We start from the raw sequence: 25,361 nt of genomic DNA, 5'->3' as shown, positions 1-25,361 counted from the left end.
AGAAAACCTGTCGATATTTCAACTTTATGGTTTCATTGATTGAGTTACTTAAAACATGTCCATATTACATCATTATACAATATGTGTATCATACAATTTTTTACAAAACCAGACCAATGAAACTGGGTCGTGGGGTACAAACAATTACAAACTAATGCAACCAGTTATCGCTGCTTTACAGCTACATTTAATCTTCAATTTCAATTTTCACTAAAACCCACTATATAGAAACTTAATAGAAGTAAAAGAGACAACATTTTGGAATCTCTGTAGAGACCATCATCAAGTCTGAAGAATAACTAAAACAGGGAAAAACAAGTTAATTAGGAAAGTAAAGCGAGTGTTCAGTGCTAAGGTCGGGAGGTTTTGTTATTTTGTTCGTATAGGTTGTTCTAGTTATTTCTTCATTATACTTTTATTATTTTGATTCTGATTCTTGATAAATGAATTTTGCCTTTTAAATTTGCATATAGCAGGGTTTAAATTATATATTCTATGCCCGAGTCAGGCTATTATTCTATTAGCAAAAATGACACCACAGCTTTGAGAGACGAATCAGGGGATGACTCGATTGTTTTTATGGATATGTGATACACAGTCTATCAAACCATCACAAACAGTAGGCTGCCCGTGCCGGTCGGCACAGATAAACAATATTCATTTGGCTCCAGGTAGATGGTTGGTCGCTATCCCTGTCAAATGGCAAATTGGTCCCGATCCCCACTTCGTCCTAGAATAGAGAAAATATTACATAGAAAATGTTCGATTGAATTAACAGTCAAGTGGGAATTGTTTTCATGACATAATTCGGTAACTAGAATTTATAATCACCTTATAATTCTAGATAATTCAACACCATTATTCAATCTATGATCACTTTTCAAACTGTTCTATTGGACAAATTTCATGCTGCAAAAAATCATTATACTATGAAAATACTAAGTAATGTATTTATAGCAGTCTGAAATTGGGGCTAAATTCTATTAGAAAATCAATCATTTTCAAACTTGTGTTGAGCAGAATTAAGCAGCAGCAGCAGCAGCAGCAGCAGCTGCAGCAGCATCAGCCGCACTGCTTCCCGGAGAATCACACATAAAAATTCTGTACAGAATAATTAAATGTTAGAATATTATGAAATTAGAGCACAGTGGAGTGATGAAATACTCACCATTTCTAAACTCATATCAGATAAGTTCAGTGCCATCTAGCAGGATTTCACTTCCAACAGTCATAATGTCATGAAGTTAAGAGAACTGATGATTTTCTGAGAAAATAAATTCTTAAAACGATAGCAGCAGCTTCAGCAACTAGAGCTTCTTTACTCTTTGAAGGTGAATATTTTTAATTTCTCCAGTTCCAAAAAGTGTTGGGCGTATTGCATTCTGGAAAGAGAAAATTATGCCAGAAAATGGTTAATGAAATAGATAGAAACTGCAACTTGTTTGTATTCAATTGACAGAAAACCTACCGGGTTAATGAGTAGTTTATCACAATATGTTGAGTATATGCAGATTTCTGAGAGGTTTGATGGTAGCTTTAGACTGCGTCCTCTAGTAAAACGTTGATACCTGCCAACATTGACCGATCAAAACATCATTTTCTGGACTTGATTTGAAGATCACCACAAATTACTGCAATAAATCGATATAAAACTCACCGCTTCTGACTTGTTTGATTTGTGGAGCGCAATGTTAACTGCAAGTTCAGCTTTATTTTGGACCCTAGAATACAACAGTTGTATAATTTTGATGATTCGAACTTTGACCAGAATAGAAGTGATTGAAAATTCGCCTTCACTGATTAATGTAGCTTCTAATCAGAAAATGAGTTTATAAATGTTCAGTCAAACAGAGACTAGAATCTGTAGAGATATTTACCGGTACCGTATCGGTTTTGAGGATCTAAAGCGATGTCCATCTTAAACAAATGTGAAGTGAATTCCCAATGATTACTGTTCACAGATTCTATCAAGGGTTCCAGTTATTTCAGCTCCTAAATACAAATTTTAGAAATTGTCAGTTAAGTTGTTATGAAATAAGAGCAGTTTCACACCAAATCAAACTAAGCCGTGATCTTTGAGTGATTGAATGCTGGAAACATGAACAGATCGAATAATTTATATAGAACAGTTCTCTAAAAATAATGAATTTCCAAACAGGTTTTACCTGCTGCTGCCGCTGCTGGTGGCGCTGTTGCTGCATGGTGCTAGTACTGCAGGTACTGCCAGTGCTGCTGCTGCAGCTGCTGGTGGCGCTGTGGCTGCATGGTGCTGGTACTGCGGGTACTGCCAGTGCTGCTGTTGCAGCTGCTGGTGGCGCTGTTGCTGCATGGTGCTGGTACTGCAGGTACTGCCAGTGCTGCTGTTGCTGCATGGTGCTGGTACTGCCAGTGCTGTTGCTGGTGGCGCTGTTGCTGCATGGTGCTGGTACTGCGGTTACTGCCAGTGCTGCTGTTGCTGCTGCTGCGGTGTGTATCTCATCCTGTAACTGAGAGTAAAACAGTAATTTTTAGTTCAAAAATAATTCAAAATATCAACAGGGACTGTGAAGAATTCTGTGGAGAAATTCATTACCAGTTTTATACTTACCTTAAATGAGCCTGTTTAAATAGTAAATTCTATTGCATTCATTTCATTCTGAAAAGAAAAAGAAACAATAATCAGTGACAATAGCGCAGAATGTAACATCTCAAATTATCAATCAATCAGACAGAAACAGTACAGGATTTCTGTAGATTAAACAGCTGTACTTATTTCATACTGATTGTACAGTTACAGATACATGTAACATTGTGTACAGATACAGAGTACAGATCACTGCATTACTTCATCCTGTGATTGAACAGTGATTTAATGTTCTTTCATCTTCATTAGATTCTCATCCGTCTAACTAAAACATCAGAACATTTTAACTCATCTAACCTCCCGACCCGACCCTCCCAGACCCCTTCCCTCCCGGACTCCTTCCCTCCCGCCCTCCCAAACCCCTTCCCTCCCGCCCTCCCTGACCCCTTCCCTCCCGCCCTCCTGGACCCCTCCCTCAATGCCCTCCCACCTGGCCCTCCCTCAATGCCCTCCCACCTGGCCCACCCTCAATGCCCTCCCACCTAGCCCTCCCTCAATGCCTCCTCAACTCTGTTGTCTCCTCTTCACACACCACTCATCTGTACAATAACTACAAAACGATTTGCCATTTTTCACGATCATATCAATTTCATTTATAAATCAAAATCCTTAATCAATTGCATCATTGATGGGAATCACAGATACTTTCTCCACACATTTTGGAGGCATTCAGATGACCTCAAATGATCACATGCCTGGGTTGGTCTTGAAAATCACATGGCTTCATTTTTACAGATGATTTCTTTATCAATTTCATCACATTATTCCTATTATTTCTACTCCCTCTAATAAGTATTCACAATATATCTCAGTTTCACGACAAGTTGCAGCAGTCGTCTGTAAATAGATTTCATTTCATCAAATGATGCGAGTTTGAGTTGTAGAGGTTTCATCTACAAAACATCAAACCAAACCTGAGGAACCTAATGTTGTAAGGGAGGGGGAGGTATACCGAGGTTCACCCGAACCAAGGAAATAAACCCGAACCAAACCTCCACACTCACAAAATGTCGTGAGAAAGGCAAACACAAACCAAGGACAAGAATGATGGCTGAGATCAAAACAATTAATGCTATTTATGTTGCTTCACCAATTCAACATGACGTCACTAAATGAAACCATTGTGGACTATTTCAATACTCTCTACTAGAGGTTTCATATAAGCAAGTAGTTTATGGAATCCTATTCATAAAAGTTATTAATCAATGTTTTTAAACTGCTGATGCAAAATATATACGTCATAAATAATCTGTTTGATTGTCTTTTCAAGTTAACACTTAAACCCAGTGGAACAAATCAAACTCCAGCCATTTTTCCTTCATTTGCCATTTTTCGTTTTTACTCTTTTCTCTGACTTTTAGCACTTGAGTCGAGGTAGGAATAGACCCCTGCCCGCCCTCTGAGCGTGCAGGACACTAAACCTTCGAATTGCTCTCGGACCCCACTCTTTATATCAGCATTTCATGCTGTTTTATTTTATTCACGCATTCGCTTTACATTTTTTCATATGGCTTTTCCTTATTTGTCGTCTCACTAAAATTCTCATCCGTTCCGACTGGGATCAAGTTTAATCTTTTAGAGACAAACAGCAAAAGGTTGTGTTAGTTGCACCAGCAGCTGCAGCAGCATCAGCAGCACCAGCAGCAACACTGATACAGATGAATCTTTTATTAACTACGTCATTTGTTCCATTCTCAAATATTGAGTCATGAAGGCAACAGAAATAACTTTAAAAAACGTTAAATCTTTCATTTATGGCCTTGGTTTGGTGACCTAAGCGTCGAAGTTTGGTTCATAGCCCAGGTTTGGTGACCAAAGAGTCAAAGTTTGGTTCATGGCTCGGGTTTAGTGACCAAAGAGTCAAAGTTTGGTTCATAGCTCTGTTTTGGTGACCAAAGAGTCAAAGTTTGGTTCATAGCTCTGTTTTGGTGACCAAAGAGTCAAATTTTGGTTCATAGCCCTGTTTTGGTGACCAAAGAGTCAAAGTTTGGTTCATGGCTCAGGTTTAGTGACCAAAGAGTCAAAGTTTGGTTCATAGCCCTGTTTTGGTGACTAAAGAGTCAAAGTTTGGTCTATGGTTCTGATTTGGTGACCTCGGAGGGTAAATATAGCTCATGGCCCTCGTTAAAGGTAAGTCAGTTTTATGGCTTTGGTTTGATTAGCAAATAACATGAGAAATTGAGCGTTGCATATGTTGAATAGGGGAATTGGACTAAACACTCATCACTAGAATAAAGTGAAGAATTATGTTCACACTGAATGGGCTCAAAATCTTGGACTAATTGATAAAGTCTGAAATAATTCTGACTAATTTGAGTCTATCAGAAAATGATGCATTGATCGAAGTCTAAAAGCTATAAACTGACAAATTGATCGAGCGCTGATAATATTTTAAATAACAGCGGAGGATGGAATGACTTTCATAAACTGATATGATCGTGAAAAATGGCAAAATACACTAGATACACCTCCCCCACGCTTTATCAGAGTCTCATTGTAGTAGGAAGATTGCCGTAGCCTAACTGTAAAAACTACAACTACATCTGGTTGAATATCATTTGTTTTTATGGCTTTTAAATTCAGTAAAATATTTCCTGATAGAAGTATAATTAGTTCGCAGCCCCTTAAATTCTGTCTAGAATAGAATTATAAGTCACAGGTAGAAATAGAATATTATCCTATTCTAAAATGAATATAATAATAGAACAATAGTCTCTCCGTGTCAATCTTTGTCCCACCTAAAAATTGTACAGTTTATTTCAGAAATTGTGTCCCATCTTTTTGAAAAGGATAAGTAATTATTAAGGATATCTATGAATAGTGATATACTGTGCCATGAAGGCAAATGAAGAAGTGTGTCAATAAAAGTGATTACAAAACATATCACTTATTCTAATGAGTTCTATACTCTTCTTCCAAAAATGAAGAGTAGGTCTCTGTCTAGGAATCTGCAGAAAAAAGAGGAAGCAGCGATGAATGTGACTGCATCTCGACTCTCGTCAATAATTTTCTAAGTCGTCCTATACAGTTCTCAGTATTTACAGCCGTTTTTAAAATAGCACAGAAGAAAATACATCTTTCAGCTGGAAATGTATCAGTAACTGGCCAGATATCAACAGTAATTATTACGTATGATTGTTGTTTCATTGAATTATTAATGAAACCGTTTTTTGATCGGAGCCAAGGAGCAGAACTTGTGATCATTCAAAAAATATCTCTCATTCCTGACCACATTAAATAATGGCCCTCAAAATTGAAACGTCCCAATTCAAAAATCTGGGGCAATTATCTCATAACGATTGAGAGAAGTGACGGTGCAATAACGTGCGCACTCACCGGGGATCAAACCTGGGTCTCATAGAAATAACAACCAGTGAAATAGAACGAGTCCAATTGGCCGATGCTTATACAGCTTGTCATGCATAACAACTGAAACATGACATGTTGCAGTCACGTGTTTCATAATGATTAATCCTTTCTTAGAATAATAAAAAGATGGGACACATTTTCTGAAATATCCTGAACTTCAAGACTAAAACTACGACTAAACCACCTGTACCTGTACCTAAACCCTAAAGCCCCACCCTATATCCCTCCCTCCAAAGTCCTAACACCACCCCTACATCCCTCCCACCCTCCCAAGTCCAACCACCACCCCTACATCCCTCCCACCCTCCCAAACCCCATCCCTCCCAGACCCCTTCCCTCCTGCCCTCTCGGACCCCTTCCCTCCCGCCCTCCCTCCCACACCCCTTCCCTCCCGCCCTCCCTCACCCCATCTCTCCCACCCTTCCTCCCAGACCCCTTCCCTCCCACCGTCCCCCACCCCAACCCTCCCTCCCTCTACCCCTTCCCTCCCCCAACCCTACCCACCCTCCCTAAATCCCGTGGTTAGGTGAGTTGAATGTTCTGATGTTTTAGTTAGACGGATGAGAATCTAATGAAGATGAAAGAACATTAAATCACTGTTCAATCACAGGATGAAGAAATGCAGTGATCTGTATCTCAGTATCTGTACACAATGTTACATGTATCTGTAACTGTACAATCAGTACGAAATAAGTACAGCAGTTTAATCTATAGAAATTCTAACTCTCAAGATACACATGATCTGATTATCAAGAAGGAACATGATTGATAACAGTTGTATTATTGACATCAGGAACCAGTTTCATATTGATTAGAAATAACATTTGAGTTGATCACAATTTAGAAAACCTGTAAACCCGCTTACAGAAATAACAATCCCAATCATGAACTGATTATAGTCAAATATTCACCAAAAGAAATTTGAAATGATTGAATAAATGCAACAGGTTTCTGAGATTTCATTTCAAAACATGGTTTATAACAAACAATATAAAATTAGTCCCTTAAAATCAATTCAACCACCGATAAATAAATGTAACTTATCTTGAATTTCCACATAGGCTATAGTGATTCCTGACGTCATGCTGAATCCAAGAGTGATTCCCGATGTCCTGTGCTAAATCAAAAAAAAGTCTGGTAGTAAAACACTGATTCCTTGTTGTCCTGTGCTGAATCCAAGAATGATTCCCGATGTCCGGCGCAAAACCAAAAAAGTCTGATTGTGAAACACTGATTCCTTGTTGTCCTGTGCTGAATCTAAGAGTGATTCTTGTTTTCCTGTGCTGAATCAAAATTCCCGTTGAACATGTTGAAGTGATACCTATAATAGACAAATCTAAGATTGTTTTCTTTCCTTAGAAATAACTGCAGAAATATCAAATCTAAAATTCAAACTTACAAATTAGATTGTTCGCTCAAATCTGCAGTTCGTTTATTCATGGGGTTTTTCTATCCACAGTTAGGTTTTGCATCTAGAGTTCAACATGAAATATAAACAAGAAAGTAATGAAAAAACGAACAGTTTAAATATTATCTGTTTCTGAAACCGATGATGATCATCATCATCAATATCACAGACGAATGGAGGCAAGTAGAGGCATCAATCCTCCTGCGGCAGGAACTCGAACCAGATGGCATCCAGAATGCCACGGTACGAAACCCTGCCACACTAGACCGAGTGCGCAGCTAAGATGATGTCATTAATAGCCAATCAGAAATTTAGTTTTATTTGAGCCCGGGTTTTCCCATTTATAGTTTCTTCCGTGAAATTAACCTCAGCGATTAACGAGCAATCTGTTTGGTGCCGCAAGATTTCGCGCGGTAAAGCTGCGCATGTACCTGCGCACCCGGTCTAGTGTGGCAGGGGTTCGTACCGTGGCTGAGTGTAGCAAGCGATGTCATCAGGTTCAAATCCCTCCCATGGGAGGATGTTGGTGTCCCACATGTTTGGACTGCGATTAATAGGCCTATAGGTTAAGCGACAGATGAAATAAACTTACACTGTTTTCACTGTTTGATGTAATCAGTCGATGGAATCATTTTAGAACAAATTCATTACAAAACAGCGAGGTGAAGCCCATCGTGGTCTAGATATATCAGGATGGAATGACGTCGATATGCTCGACTGAGCGCCACCATATGTGCACTGTTTGCAGGATGTGACTCTGAAATAATATGATTTCCCACAATATCTGAGATGGAATATTTTTCGCCATTTAAACCAATGTTACAAACACTTACCAAATATTGAAATACTGATTTCAGGGGTCGGGAAGGAGGGTGGCAATGTTTAGGTGAGGTTTTTGCTTAATTTCGTGTTATGGTAATTCGGTAAAGCACGCCATTTTGATATTGCGTCATAGTGTACCTCAGATTGGGATTCCCGCCGGTAGACTGGTCACCGCCACCTGCATTCGCAAGTAGAAATGGCAACCAGTCGATTGCAGGTCTCGGCTTCTTTTCGATTAGATTAGGTTTTGTATTCTACGCAATATTCAAAGAATTTATTCTAATGAAAACCACGCTCTTTACCAATCTAATCATTCGTTTCGAGGTTTCCGTAATTACTACTTTAGTTCACAGAAATTCCGCTATCGTTATTCATAGGGGCAGCACTGAACGGTTGTAATTTGATGCAGTGTTGCTATTTTACTGCGGCATGTGAGGAATACAGATTTTTCTTAAGTCAAATTTCATTCATCACTCAACACTAGTTTGTTAGAAATTAATAACTGTACCAACATTAGAGCTTTATATAAGGAGAGTAAATTAATGGTATGATAGAATCTCCCTAATTCCGATCATTGGGACCAACAAAAATCATTCGTTTTACGGCAAATCCGGATTTAAAAGTCATTTTCGTGTATATTAATGATTAAATTGACTGTAAATATTATCCGGATTAGACCAAAATTCGGATTAAGCCGATGCGGATTAAACGATTTACTTTGACTGTATTAGCCAATAGAATCAGTCTTCACCCATCGAACTGGCCCCAGGGCACTAAAATTACCAAGAAACAAACACTGACGAGTGTTGGCCTGTTTAATGAACGCAGAAACCCTAGTGTCCCGACAGAGTACTGTGTACCGACAGAGTACTGTGTACCGACGGAGTACTGTGTACCGACGGAGTACTGTGTACCGACGGAGTACTGTGTCCCGACGGAGTACTGTGTCCCGACGGAGTACTGTGTACCGACGGAGTACTGTGTACCGACGGAGTACTGTGTACCATTATTCAATATATATAAAAACCACAATATCTACTTTACGGTTGGTATGCAACAATTTCCACTCTTTTCCATATAGGTGTCGCTTTGGATAAATGTCTATATCTCTTGACCCAATGGACCGATTACGATTAAACTTGATACACAGGAGCTTAGTAGCACTCGGGGTGGGTGAAATCGCTCTAGGTTGAAGTTACACTGTCCTAAATTGGGTTGGCGAGCCAGGTGCTATTACCTATTGTTTGGGCCTATTTTGCCTTTGTTGAGGCTATTTCATGATTCCTGTCGTCCCCTAAATGCCATTTTGGTGGGAAAAGGGTAATTTATTATTGGCGTCGATGGGGTCTTAATAGAGAATTGTTGTTATCAGAAAAATGATAGCGTTTCGACAGTTTACAAATAAGATAAACTTTTTCGACTTTTACAGAAGTAAACCGTATGCCGTAAACATCAAGCGATTAAAATATTCACTTAAGTTTTATTCAGCAAAAAATCATCGAGTTTATTTTGTACGTTACAATTAAGTTCTTCAATTAAACAACTTAGTATAAAAAAAATGATGGTTGGATTTATAATTTTCAATATAAATGGCGGAACTTACTTTTTACAATATTGAATAATTCGATGGTTTAAAAAATACTAATAGAAAAGGAGAAATGGAAGATGAAATGAAATAATTTTCAGATTGACTAGAGAGATTGAGATTTTCTGGTGTTCTACATCTTATGTTCAAAATACACGTATTTATTATAGTGGTACCTGGTTTATCGTGGGCTGATTATATGTACAGTCCGTCTGATATTCAAAGTTTAACAAAATCTGATAAACACGTAGTCCAAAAAGTGTCACTTTCGTAATCTTAATTTGCTCTAACTGACATTGAACCACATAACTACGTGATAGGGGGAAATGTTCGTATTCTCAAAGCGTGGATTTCCGAACATCATCTACGGTGAATCAAACAGTGAATCAGTCGATACCGTATACAACTAGTGAAGATGGAGAAATTCAAATTTGATCAGTGTCATTAATTCAAGTCAATTACAGATAATACAGTCGTCTGTCAACAAAACGGTTACTATTATCAGTCACCAGCTGTCCTTGTACAACAACGCGCGTCACACATATAGACAATACAGATGTAGAACGATAACCACACTCAAACGTGATGAACGGATAATAAGATAAAATCTTACTATTTACAGATTAAAATAGTGGGATTTTATCTTAATACAGATGTTTATTACTGTAGAAATTGTTTTTTAATTTCGAGGTTTTACTTGAAAAAGCCGCCATCTTGACTTTGACCTTTCAAAGAACATTTCACATTTAAAATGTAGTTTTAGATTTAAATAGCTATATCAGGAATAAAACACGTTATTGATAGTTTATATCATTATGATGATATTTATGTAAAGAAGACAGGTTCTGTTACGGGTGATGAAGCTCTGCAGTTTTACACCCGGAGACGGTTTAGGACGGCGTCCAGAATAGACTGAACGAGCTCCGGAGTGTGGAAGGTTTTTGTATTGTATCGAGTTTGCCGGGTTTTGATCGTCAGTTTGTACGTAAACATCGACCATGATTAGTGGAACACGTATTGTATTCTAATTTATATCTTGAGTGTAAAAAAAACGTGAAATTTATTTTAGATTAACACAATGTATTTCTCAAGTTGAGTCTGAACTGTTGGTTTGATCTGAATGCTGTGGAACACAATATCTGAGTGACTGTTAAAACCCTTCCAGGATTGGCACTGTCCCCCACAGATGATTTTGATGAAACCAATGTCTCTAGTAAACTTTGCATCATTCATGAATCTACTCAACCAAAATAAATAAAATTGAAACCAAATTTTAGAATCTACAGGGCTTCATTTCTGAATGATTATTGTTTGTTTTGACTGGTGCGTTGTCATGGTGATGGCAAGGTGATATTCTGGATCCGATGTCTAGAAAAATAGTAATTTCTCAAAGCAGAGCCAAATTTCATACTGAAATGAATAACTACACTTATTTTCATCGATATGATAATGAAATGAGTTTATTTGAGCAAAATACGTTATAGAAATTTATCACAGAAATATAGAACTTGTCGATGTCGACCGCGCCCCGCTGATAAACTAGGTGAAATACCTATTGTGAGTCACCGATTTAAGTTTTTAAGTTTCTTTGTTTGAAATACCGGTATTTTATTGGGAATATTTTTCACATAATTTTTCTGTGAACTATTGCACGGAAATCGCTACAAATTCCTAATTTCGTGGTTTTATTTCCTGCAACTATCAATTCGGAGCGGCATTTAAAGTCTACCGCGGGCACTATCGTGAACTCTTTAGTTGGTGCCCGGAGCGCTAATGCCCCTGAGTCCTGGTCTCCTCGATCTGCGCGGACTACAGAACTAGCCCTCCCAAGTGGAGTATGTCCCATTTAAGAATGATGGCGGACGAATCAATCGAAATTTACACTTGAAATATTGAGAAGCTTCTCTTTCAACGAAGAAGCGACAGAATGTCTTAAAACCATTTCAACATTGAAATACAGTAAGTAACTTTACTTATGAATCGAATACTTTTTTTGTACGGTTGAAGGTGATTCGAGATGGAAGGTGTCGGAACACAGGGGCTTGTCACAATGAATTCCGTCACAATTTGATGGACGGATGGATGACACCAGTTGCCAGTATCCCTATCTAGGTATGACTGCAGTTTAGGTGTCCCTAATGGTATGTACCTAACCTTACCATAACACTATTCTTTAATAACACTAGCGCCACCCAGTGGATAGGTGACCCAAACTGCAGTTAGCCCCTATAAGGATACTGGTGTGGTCCATCCTCAATCAAATTGTGATAAGCTCCTGTGTGTTGGACATAAAACACTCGGGTTTAACCGCCATGTCGAGCTGATGCGTGTAAAACTGTCGGCCGACATTCAAGATACAATTAGTAAAATGTATGATTAATATCAAGTGTGGATCGAGGCCTAATATAAACTATTATTATCAATGCAGATGGAGCATTTGAGCAGGGACTTGACACAAAAGCATTTTGACCCCAGTATCCTAGGTACTATATATAAAAAGACTGAGGATACTGGGGTCAAAATCTTTTTGTGTCAAGTCCCTGTAATTGCTATCAACACAGATGGAGAATTTGACCCCGCGGATACCCTTGATTTTAAAGTGCTTTCTCTGACAGGTTTCTATGTTTATTTCAGGGTGATGCTCTACTAATTAACTGCAGTCATGCAGGAAGTTCAAGAAATAACTGTTTGCAATGAAGTGAACAAGTGGTCCCTCGATTCAGGTAGATATATCTTAGGCCCTAATCACAGACCTCTAGAAACTAAATAGTTTCAGTGGTGTTTTAAAACTGAGTTAACCAAAATCCAAGTAGGTTTTCAGCGCCGTTCTCAAATCATTGATGCCATCATGATTTGAAAGCTTGTCAAAGATTGCGGCTCAATTTACTGTGTTTGGGACTTAACAAAAATTTTGCTGCGATGAAATTTACCGTGGAAATATCAAACATGTTTGAATGGTGCGATTCACCTGCTGCTGAGCAACGAACACGCTGCAAATTTCATTGTGAAATCTGTAATTTCAGACGGTGTGGGAATAAATTCATATAGTGTTCCCTGCTCTAAGTCTGAACCAATTTACCGTTAAGTCTTGTATGAAAAAAGATTGTAACACTGAAAATTCTTGGCACTAAAAGCATTTTGAATCTTGTTGAATCTGTTTTCATTTTTTATCTGATGAAGAAATAAAGATTTTCAGTGTTTTGTATTATTTCAGATGTAGGCGTAACGCTAGAGTTGTGTTTATTCTACTCAAAAGAAGGTGATGTTTAGATCAGGTTCGTTTAGTTACTCTTATTCATGTCGAATATTTGATATGATTTTTGTGAATTGCTCTAATGATGTTATAATGAATGTTGTTTGATTTATTTTCAGTCTAATGGAGGAGGATCTCAATAACTGAAACCTGCGACACGTCTACACCTGAAATTGACTGCGCGTCAAATGAATGAATTATTGATTCTAAATGACTGTGATGTTTCATGCTGATTGGAGGAATTGGAGGAATGTCTCAGGTTCGAACCCAATGACTGTGTTGCGATGTCCCAGGTTCAAACCCAGTGATTCTGATCAGATGATGAACCAAGGTGTCTTATTACTTCACATACATTAGTTACATGTTCGCCACCTCTTGGAATTTTGCTGAACCACTAAATTACTGGAAAAGCTAATTGCGACGATTGGCAAAATGAGTTACATATCGCAGGCGCCATCTATCGGAAATTTGAGTTGTGAACTTTTGATCTGAACACATTTTATCACAAAATCTGAGTGACTAAAAGCCCTTCAGGGATAGGACAGTGAAATTAACCATCAGTACTGAAACTCTAACTTTGCATCATTCAAAATCTACTCAACCAATATAAACAAACTTTTAACCAAATATAAGAATCTACAGGGCTTCATTTCTGAATGATTGTTGTTTGTTTTGACTACTGCGTTGTCATGGTGATGGCAAGGTGAATTTCTGGATCCGATTTCTGGAAAATTAGTAATTCCTCAAAACAGAGCCAAATTTCAAACTGAAATGAATAACTACACTAATTTTCATTGATATGATAACAAAATGAATTTATTTGAGCAAAATATTTCATAGAAATATAAAATTAACCTCGAATGATGATACTGGAGGCTGTAATGTTGAGTCCGGCTGACCCCTAGATACTTCAGACCGCACAGATGATGATGAAAACTGTCATGAAAACTGTGTTCTCCCCTTCTTCAGAATCAAGCTTTAAATTAAGAAAAGATATTTGCATTATTTACTTAAAAGTGTCATTATTGCTTAGGCTACATTCTGCTTTCATCAATATCAATATCTATAAGCCTATGTGCCCCTAGAGGAACCTTATCTATTTTCTGAATTGATAATCAATGGAGTTTCAATGCACCTTATTTCTTATGCATCATCTATGGGAAATATAGAATGAAATTTATTCAATGAATTAAACTCTGTGTCTGTGATTCGAACCCTGTAACTTGCCATTGGATGTTGAAGGAGAGGATTTTTCCCGGGTTCCAGCGTCCGCATATTTGACACCAAATTTCACAAAATTTTCTTTCCAAACAAAAACTAACTCATTTTTACTATAGAATCAATCTTATATAGGTCTATGTAGTGTTAATGGAAATAAATAGAAATATATTTATAAATAGACGATTATTTCTTTATATTATGGTCTGATGGTGCATGGTCTTTTGGTCTCTTCTTTTCCCTGGTTAGGATAGCGGACACACAGCAGGAAAACTGGAATAATCATTTGTCACATCCCAAACACCCCCGTCCCCAGACGCGCGTCTGCATGTGGTATAAGTCAAAACCTCGGACTACATAAATCGCTACTGTAAATTGACTGTAAATATTATCCGGATTAGACCAAAATTCGGATTAAGCCGATGCGGATTAAACGATTTAGTTTGACTGTATTAGCCAATAGAATCAGTCTTGGAATACAGAAAGACGTTCACGATTGAATTATGTACAAATACCGATATGAGAAAAGCTTAGATTCACCTCCTAAGCCATCACCCATGGAAATGGCCCCAGGGCACTAAAAAGGCAATTACCAAGAAACAAACACTGACGCGAGTGTTGGCCTGTTTGATAAACGCAGTAACCCTAGTGTTGGCCTTGTACCACACTGACCACACGTATTCACAAACTAAGTCAGCCACCAGAACTCAGCGGTCTAGTGGTTGGCGTGCTCGGCTGGCATGCTGGAGTTCGCAGGTTCGAGTCCTGCTAGGGTTAGGGTTACGGTCAATCTAGGGTTAGGGTTAGTGCCTCAGGTCGGGGCTAATTTTTGGCCCAGCGAGGTATTTGTAGTACGACGATCATCTGTTTGACTCGGGTTATTTTTTGGTCAATAGATTCTATACTAACTTATATATTTTGAACACAAATATTCGCTTTATCCTTAGAAGCCACTTTATTTAAAAGATACTTCGCTCAATTTAGTAGTTTATTTCTGAATGAATGAAAGAGTTGGTGACATTATTCAATATATATATAAAAACCACAATATCTACTTTACGGTTGGTATGCAACAATTTCCACTCTTTTCCATAGGTGTCGCTTTGGATAAATGTCTATATCTCTTGACCCAATGGACCGATTACGATTAAACTTGATACACAGGAACTTTTATCAAGTAGCACTCGGGGTGGGTGAAATCGCTCTAGGTTGAAGTTACACTGTCCTAAAATGGCTCCAAACAACGTGAAATTGGTAGTTAGGCCTACTTCGAGTACGGGTAGAACACATTTTGAAATCGTATCGTTGTAGGTTATCGTAAAGAAGATGAATCCGTAGGCACCTAATACGACGGTTAACAGTACAAATATCGATATAGACACGCGGTTTTAGTCGAGACATTGATCGCCGGGTTTAAACATTCCTGGATATGACCATGTTTCACAATTGAATTCATCTTCTAAATGAGGACGACCATCGATCACGTGTCTAATCGCATCATAATGGGTACGGGGTGTCCCGCGTTCGAACCAAGTAATTACTGATACTGGTTCAGAGTGGTCTTGATACTGAATAGAGGATGTACAGGGGTATCCCGAGTTCGAACCCAGTAATTACTGATACTGATTCAGAGAGGTCCTGATGCTGATTTGATGATGTACAGGGGTGTCCCGGGTTCGAACTCAGTAGTGGTCCAAGTTGTCCTGATGCTGAATGGAGGATGTACAGGGTTGTCCCGGGTTCGAGAATCAGTAATTACTGATACTGATTCACAGTGGTCCTGATGCTGATTTGATGATGTACAGGGGTGTCCCGACCGTACGGTGCTGCCGCTATGCTCATCGTTAGCGGGATTTCCATACACTAACTGAAGTCAACTCTGGCAATCGTCGTGCTGTCCAGTTATACTCCGTTACCCTTGCTTGCCAGAGTTGACTAACGTTAGTGTATGAAAATCCCGCTACCGATGAGCATAGAGGCAGCACCGTACGGTAAAATGTTGATATCTTAACAAAAGTAATTACTGATAACTGATTCTGATTGGTCCTGATGCTGAATGGAGGATGTTCAGGGGTATCCCGGGTTCGAACCCAGTAATTACTGATACTGGTTCAGAGTGGTCTTGATACTGAATAGAGGATGTACAGGGGTGTCCTGGGTTCGACCCCGCCACGAAAAATGATTAAATAACGCACACATGACTTACAGCAACATTTATCTATATTTATTCCTCATTGACATGTAACACACCAGGACCCAGTTCCACAGTTGTGAGTTTGGGGTAAATGAAATAAGAAATTTAATCTGGATCAAATCTAACAAAAACAGATGAACTTCCTGAACACAGTTTTTCTTTTTTGTTGATCTTTGATAATTAATCCATGTGAAACTGTACCCGCGGTAGGATTTGGTTTATGATGCGAGGGTTTCAATCAGATTTAGATGCCGCAGTTTCGCACACTGAATAGCGAGTATTTAATCCCATCGAGTCCAGTTTCACAGAGAAAGTATGAATCAATTTCAACTTGGGATTTAATTTTTTCTTCAAAATAAAATGTTTGAACGCAATTGGTTTGTGAAACTCTACCCCAGGCCCAGTTTCTTCAAAAATATTCATTCATTGAGGCGGTAAAGTCGAATTGAGTAAAGTTTTTTGAATAAATTATTTCTATGAAACTGAACCCGTGGGATTTACGTGTGAAACACTGAGTGTGTGTGAAACTGCTGGCGTCTGTAATCACAACTAAAACAACACAGAAAATTCATCTTTATTTCAAAGAAAACAGAACAACAGTTCACACGAAATATTATAGTCCCATGATAAAGAAAACCTGTCGATATTTCAACTTTATGGTTTCATTGATTGAGTGACTTGTCAAAACATGTCCATATTACATCATTATACAATATGTGTATCATACAATTTTTTACAAAACTAGACCAATAAAACTGGGTCGTTGGGTACAAACAATTACAAACTAATGCAACCAGTTATCGCTGCTTTACAGCTACATTTAATCTTCAATTTCAATTTTCACTAAAACTTTAACACCCACTATATAGCAATTTAATAGAAGTAAAAGAGACAACATTTTGGAATCTCTGTAGAGACCATCATCAAGTCTGAAGAATAACTAAAACAGGGAAAAACAAGTTAATTAGGAAAGTAAAGCGAGTGTTCAGTGCTAAGGTCGGGAGGTTTTGTTATTTTGTTCGTATAGGTTGTTCTAGTTATTTCTTCATTATACTTTTATTATTTTGATTCTGATTCTTGATAAATGAATTTTGCCTTTTAAATTTGCATATAACAGGGTTTAAATTATATATTCTATGCCCGAGTCAGGCTATTATTCTATTAGCACAAATGACACCACAGCTTTGAGAGACGAATCAGGGGATGACTTGATTGTTTTTATGGATATGTGATACACAGTCTATCAAACCATCATAAACAGAACAACAGTAGGCTGCCCGTGCCGGTCGGCACAGATAAACAATATTCATTTGGCTCCAGGTAGATGGCTGGTCCCTGTCCCTGTCAAATGGCAAATTGGTCCCGATCCCAACTTCGTCCTAGAATAGAGAAAACTTGCGTCAGCAATTATTACATAGAAAATGTTCAATTGAATTAACAGTTAAGTGGGAATTGTTTTCATGACATAATTCGGTAACTAGAATTTATAATTACCTTATAATTCAAGATAATTCAACACCATTATTCAATCTTTGGTCAATTTTCAAACTGTTCTATTGGACAAATTTCATGCTGCAAAAAATCATCATACTATGAAAAAGTAACGTATTTATAGCAGTCTGAAATTGGGGCTAAATTCTATTAGAAAATCAATCATTTTCAAACTTGCGTTTAGCAGAATCAAGAATCACACATAAAAATTTTGTACAGAATAATTAAATGTTAAAATATTATGAAATTAGAGCACAGTGGAGTGATGAAAGACTCACCATTTCTAAACTCATATCAGATAAATTCAGTGCCATCTAGCAGGATTTCACTTCCAACAGTCATAATGTCATGAAGTTAAGAGAACTGATGATTTTCTGAGAAAATAAATTCTTAAAACGATAGCAGCAGCTTCAGCAACTAGAGCTTCTTTACTCTTTGAAGGTGAATATTTTAAATTTCTCCAGTTCCAAAAAGTGTTGGGCGTATTGCATTCTGGAAAGAGAAAATTATGCCAGAAAATGGTTAATGAAATAGATAGAAACTACAACTTGTTTGTGTTCGATTGACAGAAAACCTACCGGGTTAATGAGTAGTTTATCACAATGTGTCGAGTATATGCAGACTGAGAGGTTTGATGGTAGCTTTAGACTGCGTCCTCAAGTAAAATGTTGATACCTGCCAACATTGACCGATCAAAACATCATTTTCTGGACTTGATTTGAAGATCACCACAAATTACTGCAATAAATCGATATAAAACTCACCGCTTCTGACTTGATTGATTTGTGGAGCGCAATGTTAACTGCAAGTTCAGCTTTATTTTGGACACTAGAATACAACAGTTGTATAATTTTGATGATTCAAACTTTGACCAGAATAGAAGTGATTGAAATTTCGCCTTCACTGATTAATGTAGCTTCTAATCAGGAAATGAGTTTATAAATGTACAGTCAAACAGAGACTAGAATCTGTAGAGATATTTACCGGTACTGTATTTGTTTTGAGGACTTAAAGCGATGTCCATCTTAAACAAATGTGAAGTGAATTCCCAATGTTTACTGTTCACAGATTCTATCAAGGGTTCCAGTTATTTCAGCTCCTAAATACGAATTTTAGAAATTTTTAGTGAAGCTGTTATGAAATAAGAGCAGTTTCACACCAAATTAAACTAAGCCGTGATCTTTGAGCGGTTGAATGCTGGAAACCTGAACAGATCGAATAATTTATATAGAACAGTTCTCTAAAAATAATGAATTTCCAAACAGGTTTTACCTGCTGCCACTGCTGGTGGCGCTGTTGCTGCATGGTGCTGGCACTGCAGGTACTGCTAGTGCTGCTGTTGCTGCTGCTGCTGCGGTGTGTATCTCATCCTGTAACTGAGAGTAAAACAGTAATTTTTAGTTCAAAAATAATTCAAAATATCAACAGAGACTGTGAAGCATTCTGTGGAGAAATTCATTAACAGTTTTGTACTTACCTTTAAATGAGCCTGTTTAAATAGTAAATTCTATTGCATTCATTTCATTCTGAAAAGAAAAAGAAGCAATAATCAGTGACAATAGAGCAGAATGTAACATCTCAAATTATCAATCAATCAGACAGAAACAGTACAGGATTTCTGTGGATTAAACTGCTGTACTTATTTAATACTGATTGTACAGTTACAGATACATGTAACATTGTGTACAGATACAGAGTACAGATCACTGCATTACTTCATCCTGTGATTGAACAGTGATTTAATGTTCTCTCATCTTCATTAGATTCCCATCTGTCGAACTAAAACATCAGAACATTTCAACTCATCTAACCTCCCGACCCAACCCTCCCAGACCCCATCCCTCCCGCCCTTCTTCTCTCCCATACCCCTTCAATCCCGCCTCCCGACCCCTTCCCTCCCACGCCCCTACCCTCCCGCCTCCTTCCCTCCCTCATCCCTTCCCTCCCGCCCTACCCGACCCCTTCCCTCCCGCCCATACCCTAGCCCTCCCTCAATGCCCCCCCCCCCACCTGGCCCTCCCTCAATGCCCTCCCACCTAGCCCTACCTCAATGCCTCCTCAACTCTCTCAATGCCCTCCCACCTGGCCCTCCCTCAATGCCCTCCCACCTAGCCCTACCTCAATGCCTCCTCAACTCTCTTGTCTCCTCTTCACACATCACTCATCTGTACAATAACTACAAAACGATTTGCCATTTTTCACGATCATATCAATTTCATTTATAGATCAAAATCCTTAATCAATTGCATCATTGATGGGACTCACAGATACTTTCTCTACACATTTTGGAGGCATTCAGATGACCTCAAATGATCATATGCCTGGGTTGGTCTTGAAAATCACATGGCTTCATTTTTACAGATGATTTCTTTATCAATTTCATCAAATTATTCCTATTATTTCTACTCCCTCTAATAAGTATTCACAATATATCTCAGTTTCACGACAAGTTGCAGCAGTCGTCTGTAAACAGATTTCATTTCATCAAATGATGCGAGTTTGAGTTGTAGAGGTTTCATCTACAAAACATCAAACCAAACCCGAGGAACTTAATGTTGTAAGGGAGGGGGACGTATATGGAGGGTTCAACCGAACCGAGGAAATAAGCCCGAACCAAACCTTCACACTCACAAAATGTCGCGAGAAAGGCAAACACAAACCAAGGACAAGAATGATGGCTGAGATCAAAACAATTACTGCTATTGATGTTGCTTCACCAATTCAACATGACGTCACTAAATGAAACCATTGTGGACTATTTCAATACTCTCTACTAGAGGTTTCATATAAGCAAGTAGTTTATGGAATCCTATTCATAAAAGTTATTAATCAATGTTTTTAAACTGCTGATGCAAAATATATACGTCATAAATAATCTGTTTGATTGTCTTTTCAAGTTAACACTTAAACCCAGTGGAACAAATCAAACTCCAGCCATTTTTCCTTCATTTGCCATTTTTCGTTTTTACTCTTTTCTCTTACTTTTAGCACTTGAGTCGAGGTAGGAATAGACCCCTGCCCGCCCTCTAAGCGTGCAGGACACTAAACCTTCGAATTGCTCTCGGACCCCACTCTTTATATCAGCATTTCATGCTGTTTTATTTTATTCACGCATTCGCTTTACATTTTTTCATATGGCTTTTCCTTATTTGTCGTCTCACTAAAATTCTCATCCGTTCCGACTTGGATAAAGTTTAATCTTTTAGAGACAAACAGCAAAAGGTTGTGTTAGTTGCACCAGCAGCAGCAGCAGCTGCAGCAGCACCAGCAGCAACACTGATACAGATGAATCTTTCATTAACTACGTCATTTGTTCCATTCTCAAATATTGAGTCATGAAGGAAACAGAAATAACTTTAAAAAACGTTAAATCTTTCATTTATGGCCTTGGTTTAGTGACCTAAGCGTCAAATATTGGTTCATAGCCCAGGTATGGTCACCAAAGAGTCGAAGTTTGGTTCATGGCTCAGGTTTAGTGACCAAAGAGTCAAATTTTGGTTCAAGGCTCAGGTTTAGTGACCAAAGAGTCAAAGTTTGGTTCATGGCTTAGGTTTAGTGACCAAAGAGTCAAAGTTTGGTTCATGGCTCAGGTTTGGTGACCAAAGAGTCAAAGCTTGGTTCAAGGCTCAGGTTTAGTGACCAAAGAGTCAAAGTTTGGTTCATAGCCCTGTTAGGTTTACCAAAGAGTCAAAGTTTGGTCTATGGTTCTGATTTGGTGACCACGGAGGGTAAATATAGCTCATGAGCGTTGCATATGTTGAATAGGGGAATTGGACTAAACACTCATCACTAGAATAAAGTGAAGAATTATGTTCACACTGAATGGGCTCAAAATCTTGTACTAATTGATAAAGTCCGAAATAATTCTGACTAATTTGAGTCTATCGGAAAATGATGCATTGATCGAAGTCTAAAAGTTATAAACTGACAAATTGATCGAGCGCTGATAATATTTTAAATAACAGCGGAGGATGAAATAACTTTCATAAACTGATATGATCGTGAAAAATGGCAAAATACACTAGATACACCTCCCCCACGCTTTATCAGAATCTCATTGTAGTAGGAAGATTGCCGTAGCCTAACTGTAAAAACTACAACTACATCTGGTTGAATATCATTTGTTTTTACGCCTTTTAAATTCAGTAAAATATTTCCTGATAGAAGTATAATTAATTCGCAGCCCCTTAAATTCTGTCTAGAATAGAATTATAAGTCACAGGTAGAAATAGAATATTATCCTATTCTAAAATGAATATAATAATAGAACAATAGTCTCTCCGTGTCAATCTTTGTCCCACCTAAAAATTGTACAGTTTATTTCAGAAAATGTGTCCCATCTTTTTGAAAAGGATAAGTAATTATTAAGGATATCTATGAATAGTGATATACTGTGCCATGAAGGCAAATGAAGAAGTGTGTCAATAAAAGTGATTACAAAACATATCACTTATTCTAATGAGTTCTATACTCTTCTTCCAAAAATGAAGAGTAGGTCTCTGTCTAAGAATCTGCAGAAAAAAGAGGAGGCAGCAATGAATGTGAACTGCATCTCGACTCTCGTCAACAATTTTCTAAGTCGTCCTATACAGTTCTCAGTATTTACAGCCGTTTCTAAAATAGCACAGAAGAAAATACATCTTTCAGCTGGAAATGTATCAGTAAACGGCCAGATATCAACAGTAATTATTACGTATGATTGTTGTTTCATTCAATTATTAATGAAACCTTATTTTGATCGGAGCCAAGGAGCAGTTTGTGATCATTCAAAAAATATCACTCATTCCTGACCACATTAAATAATGGCCCTAAACATTGAAACGTCCCAATTCAGAAATCTGGGGGCAATTATCTCATAACGATTGAGAGAAGTGACGGTGAAATAACGTGCGCACTCACCGGGGATCAAACCCGGGTCTCATAGTAAAATAGAACGAGTCCAATTGGCCGATGCTTATACAGCTTACTGTAACATGACATGTTGCAGTCACACATGTTGCGGCCACATGACGTGTTTCATAATGATTAATCCTTTCTTAGAATAATAAAAAGATGGGACACATTTTCTGAAATATCCTGAATTTCGAGACTAAAACTACGACTAAACCACCTGTACCTGTACCAAAACCCCCACCCTATATCCCTCCCTCCAAAGTCCTACCACCACCCCTACATCCCTCCCGCCCTCCCTCACCCCTTCCCTCCCGTACCCTTTCCCTCCTGCCCTCCCTCACCCCTTCCCTCCCGCCCTCCCTCACCCCTTACCTCCCGCCCTCCCTCACCCCTTACCTCCCACCCTCCCTCACCCCATAGGCCTACCTCCCCCAAACCTATCCACCCTCCCTACACCCTGTGGTTAGGTGAGATGAATGTTCTAATGTTTTAGTTAGACGGATGGGAATCTAATGAAGATGAGAGAACATTAAATCACTGTTCAATCACAGGATGAAGTAATGCAGTGATCTGTACTCTGTATCTGTACACAATGTTACATGTATCTGTAACTGTTCAATCAGTATGAAATTAGTACAGCAGTTTAATCTATAGAAATTCTAACTCTTAAGATACACATGATCTGATTGTCACGAAGGAACATGATTGATAACAGTTGTATTATTGACATCAGGAACCAGTTTCATATTGATTAAAAATAACATTTGAGTTGACCACAATTTAGAAAACCTGTAAACCCGCTTACAGAAATAACAATCCCAATCATGAACTGATTATAGTCAAATATTCACCAAAAGAAATTTGAAATGATTGAATAAATGCAACAGGTTTCTGAGATTTCATTTCAAAACATGGTTTATAACAAACAATATAAAATTGGTCCCTAAAAATCAATTCAACAACCGATAAATAAAGATTAATGTAACTTATCTTGAATTTCCACATAGGCTATAGTGATTCCTGATGTCATGCTGAATCCAAGAATGATTCCCGATGTCCGGCGCGAAACCAAAAAAGTCTGATTGTGAAACACTGATTCCTTGTCCTGTGCTGAATCTAAGAGTGATTCTTGTTTTCCTGTGCTGAATCAAAATTCCCGTTGAACACGTTGAAGTGATACCTATAATAGACAAATCTAAGATTGTTTTCTTTCCTTAGAAATAACTGCAGAAATATCAAATCTAAAATTCAAACAAATTAGATTGTTCACTCCAATCTGCAGTTCATTTATTCACGGGGTTTTTCTATCCACAGTTTTGAATCCTGAGTTGAACATGAAATATAAACAAAAAGGTAATGAAAAAATGAACAGTTTAAATATTATCTGTTTCTGAAACCAATGATCATCATCATCATCAATATCAGACGAATGGAGGCAAGTAGAGGCATCCATCCTCCCGCGGCAGTGACTCGAACCTCATGGCATCCAGATTGCCTCGGTACGAAACCCTGCCACACTAGACCGAGTGCGCAGCAGATACACGCGCAGCTTAGATGATGTCAATAATAGCCAATCAGAAATTCAGTTTTATTTTAGCCCGGGTTTACCCATTTATAGTTCTTCCGTGAAATTTACCTCAGCGATTAACGAGCGATCTGTTTGGTGCCGCAAGATTTCGCGCGGTAAAGCTGCGCATGTACCTGCGCACCCGGTCTAGTGTGGCAGGGGTTCGTGCTGTGGCTGAGTGTAGCGAGCGATGTCATCAGGTTGGAATCCCTCCCTGGGGAGGATGTTGGTTGGTGTCCGACACGTTTGGACTGCTGTGGTGATTAATATCGGTTTAGCGACAGATGAAATAAACTTACACTGTTTTCACTGTTTGATGTAATCAGTCGATGGAATCATTTTAGAACAAATTCATCACAAAACAGCGAGGTGAAGCCCATCGTGGTCTAGATATATCAGGATGGAATGACGTCGATATGCTCGACTGAGCGCCACCAGTCCAAGTGCACCGTTTATAGGATGTACCTCTGAAATAATTTGATTTCCCACAATATCTGAGATGGAATATTTTTCGCCATTTAAACCAATGTTACAAACACTTACCAAATATTGAAATACTGATTTCAGGGGTCGGGAAGGAGGGTGGCAATGTTTAGGTGAGGTTTTTGCTTAATTTCGTGTTATGGTAATTCGGTAAAGCACGCCATTTTGATATTGCGTCATAGTGTACCTCAGATTGGGATTCCCGCCGCTAGACTGGTCACCGCCACCTGCATTCGAAAGTAGAAATGGCAACCAGTCTATTGCAGGTCTCGGCTTCTTTTCGATTATATTGAATTTTTATATTCTACGCAATATTCAAAGAATTTATTCTAATGAAAACCACGCTCTTGGATCAAAGGCCCGTGGATTACTACTTTAGTTCACAGAAATTCCGCTATCGTTATTCATAGGGGCAGCACTGAACGGTTGTTATCTGATGCAGTCTTGCTATTTTA

Source organism: Tubulanus polymorphus, chromosome 4 (assembly GCF_964204645.1).
Source record: "Tubulanus polymorphus chromosome 4, tnTubPoly1.2, whole genome shotgun sequence".
In the NCBI taxonomy this organism is placed as follows: domain Eukaryota; kingdom Metazoa; phylum Nemertea; class Palaeonemertea; order Tubulaniformes; family Tubulanidae; genus Tubulanus; species Tubulanus polymorphus.
Note: the sequence above shows the minus strand (reverse complement) of the source record.